Genomic DNA, 15410 nt, shown 5'->3' on the forward strand with positions numbered 1-15410 from the left:
GTTTCCATAAACTATCGACTATCGACGATAGCAAGAAAAATCTATCGTCGATAGTTGTCGATAGTGCAGTAAAAGAAAATAATTTAATTAGTTATTAAAATAATCCATATTTGTTTAAAGTATGAGAGTATGATATTGGTTTTCCAATCTTTATCTAAAAATAATAAATAATAATAAATAATATGATTTTTTATTTTTTAGGTTTACCTTAACTGCTATTTATATATTTATTTCAACCACTAATTTTGTACGCCTATTTGATGATGAAATGATTTCTCCTGCTTTGCTGTAGACACTCTCCGACTCTACGGAGGATGCGGGTGTACAAAGAAATTTGAAAAAATATCGACCCCTATCGACAATAGCGAATGATCACCATCGAGACTGCGCGCCGCTATCGAATAGTGGCCAACCAGCGATAGTCCCGATAGTGCCATCGATAGTTCTCCACCTCTCCAGTTTAGCAATTTGGTTGCTAGATCTATCAACTTTTCAAAAAATTGCAACTTTTTTTTGAAAATGCTATTAGCTACAAATTTAGCAACTTTTCATTTTTTATTTTTTTTTTTTTTAGCAATTTTAGCTATTTTAGCAATTTTTCACTTATACTTTACTCAAAGCCTTTTTATTTTGTATTCCCTATTTCCATTCACTGCAAAAATTGCGATTAATAGCTCACAATGAAATCGGAACTTGTATTAAACTCAATGGTTCGATTATATGAACTACTTGAACCAAAACCCTTTTAGTGATTTAGCAGATATTGCGCCCAAAATCTTTGCCCTGCCATGGTCGAACGCTGAAGTTGAGCGTATATTCTCCCAAATAAATATATCAAAAAATAAATTACGCAACTGTATGAGCCTTAAAACATTAAATGCGATATTGCATATAAGGTTAGTTTTAAATTTAAATAATTTTAAAATAAATTAAATATTAACTTTATATATGTATTGGACTACATAGGCATGACAAATGTACTTAGTTAAAATTTCAGGAAACGAAAAGTACACGTATAGTATGGAAGCAGAAGAATTGGACGAAATTCTTAGTATTTTGTAATGTTAACAAAATAAGATATAAAATCTTGTTTATATTAATTTTTTTATTTTTAATTTAAATATTTTATTCTTAAATTAATTAAAAATGTACATACTAATTGAAAAAGAACATTTAAAAGATTAAGCAATTTCTTTGGCATTTTTTTTTTTTTATAATTTTTAGCAATTTTTAGACATTTTTAGCAACTTTTTTTCTTAAATCTAACCACTTTTACTCCGGAGAATCTGGCAGTACTGCTAGTATGTACATAGCTCTGTCAATATAGGCAACGGCATATTCACATGAATAATGATATTTGCCTATTATTTGGAATATTCCTTCAAAACTGATAAGACTTTTTCTGTACCAAAATAAAGATTTTTGAGTTGTTATGCTGTTATGTTGTTGATGTAATGTTATACATTTAATACGCAATTTTTTTGAATATAAAATGATATACATTTAACTAAGAATTTTGTGAGAAGTTCTGGAATTATATTTAATTTGTTTATCTTGAGAAAGGCTGCTCCAGCTTGTTGTCGACCTTATGAACTTGACTTTTGGCACTTCCCCGTCTTGTGGTCTCTTAATGCCTTTTGTCATGTTGCTTGCCCGACGGCGTCTGTAGTCGGTGCCATAGGTGGTCATGCAGCTGGAATGTCGCTGGAGCTGGCTCTGCTCATGTGGAGACCGCTCCGTGGTCCAAACGGGCACGTAATGGGTCCAAGTTTCGCCGTTGCGATAGATGCCGCCCACATCGGAGCTGTCGCTGGTGTATACATGCTGGAGATAGAACTGGGGATAGTAACCGGCATCAAGGCCACGATGTTCAGTAGCATAGTTGGGATTCTTTTGCGCCTTGGGATCGTAAGGATCGCTGGACTGATGTTTTGAGTCACCTCTGCTGCTGCTGGCACGACCCTTGAAAATGGCCACACTGCCGTCCTCTGCGGGGCGAGGGAATGAGAAGTGAAAGTGAGCTGAAAGTGAGACCGCTTTCACTTACCTTTTTCGCCGTCTCGCTGCTGAGCCGAACTCGTCTCATTTCCCTCCCCCTCGGCGGTAATCTCGAAGGAAATGTCTGTGTGGATACGCACACGTTTCTTGTGTTTACCCAAGTCCGTAATTTCCACACTCTCCTTGGACACTACTTTGAAGTTTTAGTCATGATTTGCTCATTTGCTTTTGCTGCTGTGATGCTGTCTACACCCGTATCCACAGTCACACGCACGCCGTGTATCTTCGGCCGATGGCCACTGTTTCCACTTGCATTGGTTCCGCTTCCACCTCACTATGTTGAATTTGCACCTCCACCAAAAAAATATACAAATTCGTTTAGTTTATAGTTTACGTACGAATTTGTTTATTTTTGCAATTATCAGAACAGAAAAGAAGACATAAAAAAACCAAAACCACTCTTAGCTCTAACTAAAGTGGTAATCTAGAGCTGTAAGAATAACATTTGTTATTTTTAAAATTGTTTCAGGTTATGTTTTTTTTTCACACATATAACAATTGTCAGCGGCATCATTCATAGCATTTCACTGTTAGATTCTTTGCACTGTTGTATAATGAAGGTTGCGTTCTGTTCAAAATAAAAGTTGTGAATGTCCATTACTTATGTATATCCCCAACTCTTTAGCCACTACGCTGCCCATCAGGAGGCAATCGATACTGCCCGCCGCAATGCTTACGGCTCCAGTGGCTATGGAGCTAGTGTCTCGAACAGCTTTGGGAGCTGGCGGTACCGCTGAGCTGTCGCTTGGCGGCGGCGTTGGTGGCTCGTCGCTAGGCAACTTGGAGAGCTCCTACGATTCCGTGGGTGCCGTCGAGGGTGTGGAGAACAGCGGCAACAGCTTGGGCGGTGGTTCTGCCCTTGGTTTCAACAATGCTGCCTCATTTGGTGCCGGCTCTGGATTCGGTGCAAGCAATCAGGCTGCCTTTGGTGCCAACAACGCGGCTTTCTTTGGCTCCAACAGCGCCTTCTCCTCCAACTGTGCCTTCCAGACCAGCCACAGTGCCAACTATCTAGTTTCAAAACTGTAGTGAGCGACCAATATATTGTAATAGAAGAGTTCCAAATTTCCCAACTTTTTGTTTTGCTGTTCTAAATATTGACGCACCCTAACGTAGTCATCTGACTATCTGCACTTGCTTATCACTATCTTCGCAAAGCCCGGCTTACCATGCGGTGCAGTGGAGTACAGTAGACCAAGCAGACCTATTTATTGTCTCTCGGCAACTGATTTTATAGCTCCACGTGATTCTGCAATATTATAGTCTGGCAGAAAAAACCAGATCAACCTTAAGTGAGAGTATATGCCAGGAAGACGCATATATAGTATATGCACAAAAAGTGCAGTGATAAATTCGATAATTAATACAGATATGAAGTGGAAATAATTGTGAGTGTAGTTTATAGTATAACCATATCTCGCCAATACAGGCGTAGAATTTGGCTCATCGAGCTTCAACCTCTATGACAACTATAGAGCGCTGTGTGACTCTAGTGAACAATTATATATTGGGTGCACAAATTTGGTTGGAGGTCACAACAAGGTTGGCTGCTCATCGGAGCACCAAAGACTCTGATTCTGACAGTCCACGACGTACATACAAAGATCACGGCCTGACATTACATTTATTATTATCGGATAGTATGTGCTTGAAGACCAGGAATACACTGGATTAGTAGCGCGTAGTACAAAAACAGTACAACAATCCACAATGCAACAACAATAAATTCATTTAAATAGTGTCAATCATTCCCTATTTGTTGCTATAATTTGCTGAGAAGCGACGAATTTCATCGTCGGTATCTTCTTGCTATTTATTCCCGCTACCCATAGAGTAGAAGGGTATTATAACTTTGTGCCGGCAGGAAATATGTAACAGGTAGAAGGACGCATCTCCGACCCTATAAAGTATATATATATTCTTGATCAGCATCAATAGCCGAGACGATCTAGCCATGTCCGAATATTCGAATATATAAAAAAAGTAAATATGAACTAAATTAGGGGTAACTTATAAGAAAATCGACAGTTAACATGGTCGGAAGGGTAGAGATGAGGAACTCAACATATAGATTCCTCTACTAGGTAATTTATTAGAAGGAAACTCCACTTAAGCGTGTGCCAGCGCGGAATCTCTTTTAATTCTTCATTTTATTTTCTATAAAGCTTTTTGTGTATATTATTGTACATTCCGTTTGCGTATTACTATTTGCATGTGTTAGCGTAGCCGCGAGTGATCGAGTGAGGAAGGACCCCGACCAATCTGACGAGCTAGAACCGAGCATAGCAAGAATACGCAACCTACCAAGCTCGATCACGGACAATCAGTGCCTTTTAAAGCCTGACGGTTTAACAAAATGCCAAACAATAAAATGAGTATCGAAGATATTCTTGCCTATTGTCTTCTAGTTTTGAATATGAGTTGTCCAGAATGTACGTCTTAAAATACTTCAAAGAAATCAGAAATACGCCAAAAACTTTGAAATTTAAAAAGTCACTTTATTTGTAAAAATATAGAGGTACATATGATACATAAGATTTTTATATATTTATACAAATCTAGCTCTGTTCATAAGGGAGCGGAAAATTTCCTATTTCTGGGAATATTCGGGTTATTCCTCATATCCTAATTGAGTGGATATCCTCATACCTTTCCAACAGAATTCAGAATGTTTATTTTAATGGTTTTGTATCTAAATGTGTTCAAGTCACTTCTGGTGTGCCCCAGGGCAGTCATTTGGGTCCTCTATTGTTCACTTTGTTCATAAATGATCTTCCTACTGTTATTGAGCATTCCCGTGTACTTATGTACGCCGATGACGTTAAGCTTTGCCTGACATTTAATGATAGTCTTGCGAGCTCACTGTTACAATGTGACCTTAATCGTCTAGAATCTTGGTGCAGAGTAAATATGTTACATCTGAACTGCAATAAGTGTAAGTTTATGACCTTTTGTAGGGGTTCTTCCCAGCTAAATAACTATATGTTATATGATACTCCTCTTGAGCGAATTGAAGGTGTGAATGACTTAGGGTTCTGCTTGATGCAAAACTAAAATTCGATAAACATATTCTGTCTGCTGTAAATAGGGCCATGGGTGTTTTGGGATTTATAAAACGCTGGTCGAAAGAGTTCAATGATCCCTACATCACTAAGACTTTATACGTCTCACTGGTTCGTCCTATCCTTGAGTACGGATCTCTTGTCTGGAATCCCCAGTATAGGGTTTATCAAGATAGGATTGAATCGGTGCAGAAACAATTCTTATTATTTGCCCTTCGTAGTTTAAATTGGAATCCTAATATTAGATTACCACCGTATCGAAGTAGACTTTTATTACTAAACCTTCCTTCTCTTTCTGACCGTAGAACTATGCAAGGTGCTGTTTTTATACAGAGACTAATTAATGGTGAAATAGACTCTTTGGAGCTGTTAAGTCAAATTAGTTTTGCAGTTCCTGTCAGGATCACTAGGAATTTTCTTCCTCTTGTCATTTCACGTAGATCTACTAACTTTGCTTGCCATAATCCCTTCCGTATTCTGTGTGTGAACTATAATAATCTCAATAACGTAGTTTGCTCTAGTAAATCTATTCCTTTGCTTAAAACCTTATTATTAGCTTATTTATCGAGTATTTAATTGTTATTTATTTTATTATACACTTATTCTAACATATTTTTAATCTAAATTAATTAGCTGTCCAGCGTCTTTTAATATTTATTCGCGGTTTTCGTTTAATGCATGCTGTTTACAAATTTATTTTGTTTTGTCCGCGCGTCAACAAGCCCGTGCTTGGTATCGCTGGGCCACTTGATGGTACTGCCGTTAGTACGTCAACGTCCAAATAAATACGATAAGACCATTAGTGTATAAATATAAAGTTTTTTATTTTGTGATGAGTTTTTATAATTTTTATACCCGCTACCCATAGGGTAGAAGGGTATTATAACTTTGGGCCGGCAGAAAATGTATGTAGTATATATATATAAGTATATATATTTTTGATCAGCGTCAACAGCCGAGACGATCTAGCCATGTCCGTCTGACTGCCTGTCCGTATGAACACCTAGATCTCAGAGACTATAAGAGTTAGAGCTATACTTTTTCGACAGCATTTGTACAAAAAATCGAAAAAGCGTAATTTTAAAGCTAGAGTTGCGAATTTTTGGTATATACAGTAATTACTATAGTAGTTATGATTGGTTATGATTTGGTTGCGACCAGATAAAAATTGTCGAAGTTATTAAGGAAATACTTTTGTATGGGCAAAAACGCCTACTTATTAGGGGTCTTAGTTGCTTTGGCTGACAATCTGGTATATTGTACCGTCTATGGTATATTTTGAATGCGGTACTATATCGATATACCAAATATACCATTTGACATATTTGTAGTATTTTTGCAGTATATTCGGTATATTTTGAGAAAAATACCGCAAAATACATTTCTTTTATTCAAAATGGGTAGCGGGTATCTCAAAGTCCAGTACACTCGACTGTAGCTTTCTTACTTGTTTTATATTACTCATAGAAAAAGTTTCGATAAATATTTTCAGTCGGTAACGCTTTCCAATTCACTAACTTAAACGGCGGATCACAGAATTATAATTTTTGCCGAATTGAAATGTATGTAACAGGCAGATGCAGCTACAATTTGTATACCCAGTATACATAAGGTGGATGGTAGAACCTTGTGTCCAGAACAAATGTGCGTAACGGGCAGAAGGAGCCATCTCCGAACTTATAAAGTAAATACTCTTGATCAGTGTTAAGAGGCAATATCGTCTGTCTGTCTTTCTGTCCTTCCGTCTGTATGAACACCTCCATATGTATGTAGATCTCAGAGACTGTAAGGGATATAGAGATGGAACATACTTACAGTATTTATAGTTACTGAAAATTGCATTGCCATCGAGTGCAGCTTTCTTACTTGTTTCTAATATCACTTGTTGATGTTGTATACAGATTAAGTTGTTGTCGAAAAGTAAGCTTAGTTTGAATGATACAGCCTCGATTAGTACACCTTATTATTACTATAGTCATTTTAGTTCCTACAAAACCCGGTTAAGCTCAGTGAATATTTCATACAAGGTTTTGAAATTAATTATTTAATTAATTGTTTCTTAAGTAAATAATTGTGTAAGGTGAAATTGGGCACTATTTGAGAAAATCGTTCACGATTGTGGAGACATTATTGTTGACAATAACGGATTTTTCTGAACTAATATGTAATTACTATAGCATAAAATAATAAAAAAGACGGAGATTCTTACGCCGAGTCGATCGGCGTTTTCTCCCCCTGTTGAAGACTCACACTCAGGAGTTTAGGGTTCGTATTTTATTCTTTATAGGTTTCAAATGAAATGCATGTGCGAATCGAGATTGTAATTTGGACAGAAGGAAATTTTTAAATGAAACAATTAGTTCAATAAACTGTAAACAGTACTAAGAACAATATAATTTAATATTAATAATTTAATATTAATAGACAGATGAAAACGCAGTTGAGCATTGGCAAACGAGAATATCACTACATAAGCTCGTCAAATAATACAACGGAAATATAATATATAAAATAATCAAATACAATTGCATATTTATTATTATTTAGCCATCTCTATCTGTGTGGGTATCCCAGATGATTCAAAGCAAATTCACCTTCCACCTTTTAGGCTTACAAAAACAGCAAATTATAAAACAATACAAATGAAATCTTAAGAACTATCCAGTTAATCAGAATTTTTATTTATTTTTAATCATTGGTTTAAGTTGTAGCAGAAAGTCAAGTTGACGATTTGATAAAAATAATTTATATGTCATAATAGCAACAAAAATAAGTAAGAGAAATATTTCAATTGTGCCTTGAACACTGGTAGAACCCATTGTTGAAAGTAGTATTTATTTCCAAGACAAAAAAGATTTTTCGCTGGCGGTGCTCGCTGCCTAGTTTGTTGTCCAATTAAATTTCTGGATAAAGGAGGTGACTGTGGTTCCACGTGGTATTCGGGATACTCTTATCGGCTTATCGCTAGTCTGTATTTTCGGAATGAAACTTGTGTTGTTGACTCTTCGAAGGGCACTTTGTTAGTGAGGTCTTGAAATTATACAGCTTTGAACAATAGCTTAAAATTTATGCTCTCAGTACATAAAAATTTATATATAGCTCTTTCGATATAGGCAGCGCCATATTCATATGAATAATGCTACTTTCCTATTATTGGGAATATTTGGGTTATTTCCTTCAAAAGCGATAAGATTTTTTCTGTATAAAAATAAAGATTTTTGAGTTGTCAAGCTGTTAAGTTCTCATGGTTTCATAACCGATAAGATGTTTTCTGTATAAAAGATTTTTGAGTTGTGAAGCTGTTAAGTTCTTATGAACTTTCCTATGATGAAATTGTTTATTTGTATCCGGTTCATGTTTTACTGTCGGAATAGGATTTTACATCTAATTTTCTCCAAATAGCTTTTATCTTTCATGTCATTCCAGTTTGCACCCGAACCTCATTTTGCTATCACACTATTTTATACCCGTTAGCAGTTTTAGCCATAGATAATTATTTCTTCCATGACTAATACTTTTCTGATCAAAAATATGTATATTATACTTAATATGTATATTATCCTTCATTTTTTAAAAAATCTTCCATATAATAATTTTATACATTTATTACGAAATGTTTTGGATATCTACAAATATGGTATACATTTAACTAAGAATTTTGTTGAGAAGTTCTGGAATTATATGTATTTAAATTGTTTATCTTGAATAGTTTTTTTTTATTTTCGTTTTATTTTTATTATTTATGTTTTAGAAGGAAGGGTGCTCCAGCTTGCTGTCGACCTTATGGACTTGACTTTTGACAATTCCCCGTCTTGAGGGTCCTTTAATGCCTTTTGTCGACTTGCTCGCCCGACGGCGGCGAGGCGAATCATCAAGAATATATACACTTTATAGGGTCGGAGATGCCTCATTCTACCTGTTACATACATTTACTGCCGGCACAAAGTTATAATACCCTTCTACCCTATGGGTAGCGGGTATAAAAATGATAATTATTTAATAATTTATGTTTTAATGGTCAAAGCTAAAAATTATTGCCCAAGACAAAACACCAAATATCATAATTTTTGAGGGAATTAACAGTTCCCGGTCTAAAAAGGAGAAACACATTTTTTTTTTAAAATTTATTTTTATTCATCACTATAGTTTCCATCTACGGCTATACAGTCAGTCCAGCGCTTCTCCATTTTTGTAGAAGGATGAACTTTTGCCCTCAGTATCGGCAATCACCTCCTCATTTGATCGATATCTCTTGCCTTGGAGGTGCTTTTTGAGAACTGAAAAAAGCCAGTAGTCGCTGGGGGCCAAATCTGGAGAGTAGGGTGGGTGCGGCAGTAGTTCGAACCTCAATTCGCTCAATTTCAGCATTGTTGCCATAGACTTGTGACACGGTGCATTATCCTGATAATTCTTTCTTGATCGCTTGGCCCAATCGATCTAGCAGCTTTATATACATAATATTCGCTGTTAGTAGGAAACTTAAAAAAATTATTATTAAAAGAAAAAATTAATAATGTTTAAAATTTCATTTAGTAATAGCACGTTTACGAATTCTACGTCAATAACTTCAATGAATATCTTAAAGTTAACAAGTAAGAAAATTACAGTCGAGTGTACTCGACTGTGAGATACCCGCTACCCAATTTGATTAAAAGCAATATATTTTGCGGTATTATTCTCAAAATATACCGAATATACTACAAATATACTAAAAAATACTAAGAATATACCAAATGGTATATTTGGTATATTGATATAGTACCGCATTCAAAATATACCATAGACGGCACAATATACCAGATTGTCAGCCAAAGCAACTAAGACCCCTAGTAAGTAGGCGTTTCTGCCCATACAAAAGTATTTCTTTAATAACTTCGACAATTATTATCTGATCGCAACCAAATTTTCAGGAATCATAAATACTATAGTTATTATTGTATATACCAAAATTCTAGCTTTACAATTACGCTTGTTATTCGATTTATTTGATTTATGGGGGCGGAAGTGGGCGTGGCAAAAATTTGAAACAAACTTGATCTGCGTGCAAACATAACAAATGCTGTCGAAAAAAAATTATAGCTCTATCTCTTATAGTCTCTGAGATCTAGGTGTTCATACGGACGGACGGACAGACGGACAGACACACAGACGGACAGACGGACATGGCTAGATCGTCTCGGCTGTTGACGCTGATCAAGAATATATATACTTTATAGGGTCGGAGATGCCTCCTTCTACCTGTTACATACATTTCCTGCCGGCACAAAGTTATAATACCCTTCTACCCTATGGGTAGCGGGTATAAAAAGTAGAAGATGTCCAAATATAAAAATAAGCGTGCTCGACTGTGAGATACCCGTGATACCCATATTAAAAAAGTAAAACATTGCCGTATTATTCTTAAAATATACCAAATAATAATCTGAAAAATAATGAAATACGTCGAAGACCATATTTAGCATATCGATGAAGTACTATTTCCACCCTATGTGTTGTGGGTATAAAAATAGTTATCACTAATCAGACTCTAAAAGTACTAGTGCTCGCTTGTCAAAAATTATAAATTAAAACAATTTTACAAATAAGTGAAGGTGATTAATAAACATTTAGATTAGAACTATATTTAGAGATAAGATTGAATTTAGGGACTTGTTCTGTTTTACCAAAAAAATGTAGAAATTCGTTAATTTTTTGGTTTGCGTACTCTTTAAAATAAAAGTGGCGAATGTCCATTACTTAACATGTATGTATATTATGTATATCCCCTAATTCTTTAGCCACTATGCTGCCCATCAGGAGGCAATCGATACTGCCCGCCGCAATGTTTACGGCTCCAGTGGCTATGGAGCTAGTGTCTCGAACAGCTTTGGAGCTGGCGGTACCGCTGAGCTCGTCGCTAGGCAACTTGGAGAGCTCCTACGATTCCGTGGGTGCCTTCGAGGGTGTGAAGAACAGCGGCAACAGCTTCGTTTGGTTCCAACAGCGCCTTCTCCTCCAACTCTGCCTTCCAGACCAGCCACAGTGCCAACTTCAATGCAGCCAGCTCGCACAACGTGGGCAGGAACGTAGAGTTCGCTGACGCCAACAATGCCGGCACTGAGGTCAACTTCGGAGGGGCCAATACCAACACTCTCAACTCGGAGTCGCTGCTCGCCAGCAATGTGGAGGCGCTGGTGGCCCTCACTTTGCCCTCGTCTAGTGGCAACAATGTGGAGTACTTGCACCACGAGCGCGTTGTCTCCAGTGCACCCCAACAGATTGTGTACACCGTACCCGGTGGCTCGCAGCAGTACGTGCAACACGTGGAGCGCGTTGTCAAGCAGAAGCAGCCCTCGGTGCAGTACGTTCAGGTAGCACAGCCTTCCGGCACCTCTGAGCATTACTATCAGCGCAAGGTCACAACCACCACATCGACCGCCCAGATCGTCATAGCAGCCGTCGGTCAACTACACCTATGGCTCCAACACTGGTTCCAGCTTTGGTTCCAATGCTGCCTCTACTACGGCTTCAACTCTAAATATTCTAAGCCTATTCCATATTTAATTTGTTCTTTGGAATCTTTATATTTTGGCTCCGATGGCCATGTGAAGAACTACAAGGATCTGGCCACTGGCGAGAGCGAGAACTACAACGTCAACGGCAAGCAGTTCGGATACAACGCAGCCACCGCGTCCGTCGATGACAACGGTAGGACGAGCACCTACAGTGTGCACTCGTAAGGTGCACCCTGCCAACAGCCAACACTTGCCACCTGCCACAACTTTCACAGTAGTATCTAGTTTCAAAACCCTACGTATTGTAGACGGTTCAACAAAATGCCAAACAATAAAATGAGTATCGAAGACATTCTTCCCTGTTGACTTCTAATTTTAAATGTGACTTGTCCAAAAAGTACGTCTGCACATACATAGAAGAATTATCAAGAATACGCCAAAAAATTTAAATTTAAAATAGCGTTTGGCTGGATTATTTTCCTTAGCCTTCAGAGTGAATTATCGTAAGAAGATTGTGTTGATCCAATTAGTTCTGTGTATGGCGATAAAAAATCACTGCATATTTCTGGTCAGTTACAGGATAGACACGAATGATAAAAACACAGTAGGATAAAAACATGGAAGTTATTATTCAATAACTTTTATATTTGTTGTTGATAATTTAGTATATTTTGCTCTCGGAAAATTTTTTTAACAAACTTGATCAGTGTGCTTCTTTATCAAGTACTGTGAAGAAATTAGATAATTTATATAAAATTATAATTATAAGTATTTAAAAGAATAGCACCAAAGAAACCATACTAACCGTATATACTATATGGAATTTTCCACCAACATTTTTCACAAACCATTTTCTCAGAGTATATGGAAAATTCTACTAACGACTTTAAGGAAAAAATGGAATTTGGCATTTCGTATAACTGATTTTATTAATTATTGAATGGTTCGTACTATATTTTATAAGAAATAGTCAATAAAACAAGATTTAGTGAAAACTGTTTTAAATAATGTAACAGCGAATCCATCTTTCTTTACTGTCAATAAACATTCTACCGTCGGTTGAAGTTTCAACAAATGCTGTAGTTGACATTCTGCCATATACAGATCAAATATTGAAAGCAGAACTAGCACAAATAAGAGGAATATTTGAACTATAGATGAAGTATTTGAATCGTGGCTTTCCATCGTGGTATCAGCCATTGTTCGATAAAAAGAATTTTTTAATGCTGGTTAAGGAGAATGATAGAGTCCCTCGCAGTCTTCAAGATAGTCGTATCGGCTAATGGCTTGTTCGCTTTTTAGGTTTCTTAAATGAGGTTGTTGATGGCGTTGCCTTTAATTCAGACTTATATTCCGTACTCTAGGATTGTTCTGCACTCTCCGAAAGTCACTTTATTTGTGAAATCTAGAGGTACATATACCATGAATACATAAGATTTTATATGTATGTACAAATGTAGCTCTGTTCATAAGGGAGCGGAAAATTTCCTATTACTGGGAATATTCGGGTTATTCACTTCAATAGTATATAAATATAAAGATTTTTTACTTGTGATAAGCTCTTATGAGTTTTTAAAATTTTTTTATATTACACATAGAACAAGTTTCGATACATATTTTCAGTCGGTAAGGCTTTCCTATTCACTAACTTAAATCATGAACGGCGAATCTCGGAATTTTGATTTTTGCCGATTTGAAATGTATGTAACAGGCAGATGAAGCTACAATATACCCAGTATATGGTAGAACTTTGTGTCCAGAACAAATGTGCGTAACAGGCTGAAGGAGCCATCTCCGACCCTATGAAGTAAAAACAAGTAAGAAAGCTAAAGTCGAGTGTGCTCGGCTGTGAGATACCCATTTTGAATAAAAGCAAAATATTGCGGTATTTTTTTTTTAAATATACCAAAAATACTACACAAATACTAAAAATAATTTATATTTGGTATATCGATATACCCCATTCAAAATACACCATATTTGGCACAATATACCAGTTTGTCAGCCAAAGCAACTAAGACCCCTAGTGTGTAGGCGTTTTTGCTCATACAAAAGTATTTTTTAATAACTTTCAGAATTTTTATCTGATCGCAACCAAATTTTCAGCAATCATAAATACTATTGTTGTTATTGTATACACCAGCTCTAGCTGGTATTTGATTTTTTTGATTTGTGAGGGCGGAAGTGGGCGTTGAAACAAACTTGTTTTGCGTGCAAACATAACAAATGCTGTCGAAAAAAAATAGAGCTTTTTCTCTTATAGTCTCTGAGATCCAGTGTTTTATACGGACAGAGAGTCATGGCTATATCGTCTCGGCTATTGATGCTGATCAATAATATATCGACGCATTTCCGCGAAAGTATCGTATGTCGCTTTTTTTTCGAAATTAAGATTTTAATGCAAAATTGTTAGGCACCTAATGCCTCACTACCCTGTGAAATATTATAACTGAAAACCCTATAGTTCCGATAAAAATTAAGTTTCAATTTTATCGTATGTTACAGTGCTTTTAAATGTGCGCGCGAAATTATCGTAACATATGTCCATACAAATTTTTATTTCATTTGCATGGAAATACTTCAAACGCACAAAAATAAAGAAATACAATAAGAAATGTTTCTAATCGCTCAAACATCTTATGATTTTGCTTATTGTTTGTTCCTCTTTATGCCGTTAATTCTCGGTGTACAGTACACAGACTTTAAAAACTGAAAACTTTTTTCAAACTCTTTATTTAAACATGAAACATTACATTTAAGAAAATTACGAATCGCTGTTATATTAAAAATGCCCATTATCAATAGAATTAAATTATGAATATTTTGAAAATTCAAAGAAGTATCTTTTTAATTTGCCTAATTCCACCCAAACAATAATATCATTATCTAATAAAAAATTTGATGATCTTAATAATTTATGCAAGCTAAATAGTATACCTCCCAGATACGACAATGAATATAAAAGTTTGGGATATTCTTCGAACGTATTAGATTATTTAAACGAAACAGATGAAGACGATGATATTTTGGTTTAATTTTTCATAAATATATTACAAATATATAAATAATGTTGTTAATTAATACAATTTCTAAAAAAAATTTCTTAATAAAATTCTAATTTCGCAAAATAAATCAAATTTTATTATCGTATGTCGCACGATGTGCGCAAGGGTATGAAAACAAAGCGTGCAAAATTATCGTATGTAATTATATTTTTATTTTTTCATGAAATGTTGCCTTTAATGACAAAAAATAAGTTTTTATTCGTTATTGTAGCTAAAGCAACGAAACCTTAAAAAATATTTCCATGATTTTCTTATTCCTAAGAGGTTAAATAAAAAAAGCTTCTCCATTTTCTACCGGCAAAGTTATAATACCCTTCAGTCCTATCATAGGACTCCTATGGGTAGCGGGAATAAAAACAGGCAACAACGTCTGTCTATCTTTCTGTCCTTCCGTCTTTATGAACACCTACATATGTAGATCTCAGAGACTGTAAGGGATATAGAGATGGAACATACATACTATACAGTATTTATAGCTACTGAAAATTGCATTGTCATCGTCTGCAGCTTTCTTACTTGTTTCTAATATCACTTGTTGATGTTGTATACAGATAAAGTTGTTTTCGAAAAGTAAGCTTAGTTTGAATGACACAGCCTCGATTAGTACACCTTATTATTACTATAGTCATTTTAATTCCTACAAAACCCGGTTAACCGGGTTAATATTTCATACAAGGTTTTGAAATTAATGTTGTTTCTTAAGTAAATAATTGTGTAAGGTGAAATTGGGC

The 15410-nt window shown here is 35.7% G+C and overlaps 1 pseudogene; it reads right to left on the reverse strand.

Moving 5' to 3' along the window:
* Positions 1-1272: 1272 nt before the first annotated feature.
* LOC132784638 (uncharacterized) lies at positions 1273-2569 on the reverse strand (annotated as a pseudogene).
* Between the last annotated feature and the right edge of the window lie 12841 nt (positions 2570-15410).

This window comes from Drosophila nasuta, chromosome 2L (genome assembly GCF_023558535.2).
Source record: "Drosophila nasuta strain 15112-1781.00 chromosome 2L, ASM2355853v1, whole genome shotgun sequence".
NCBI classification, from domain to species: domain Eukaryota; kingdom Metazoa; phylum Arthropoda; class Insecta; order Diptera; family Drosophilidae; genus Drosophila; species Drosophila nasuta.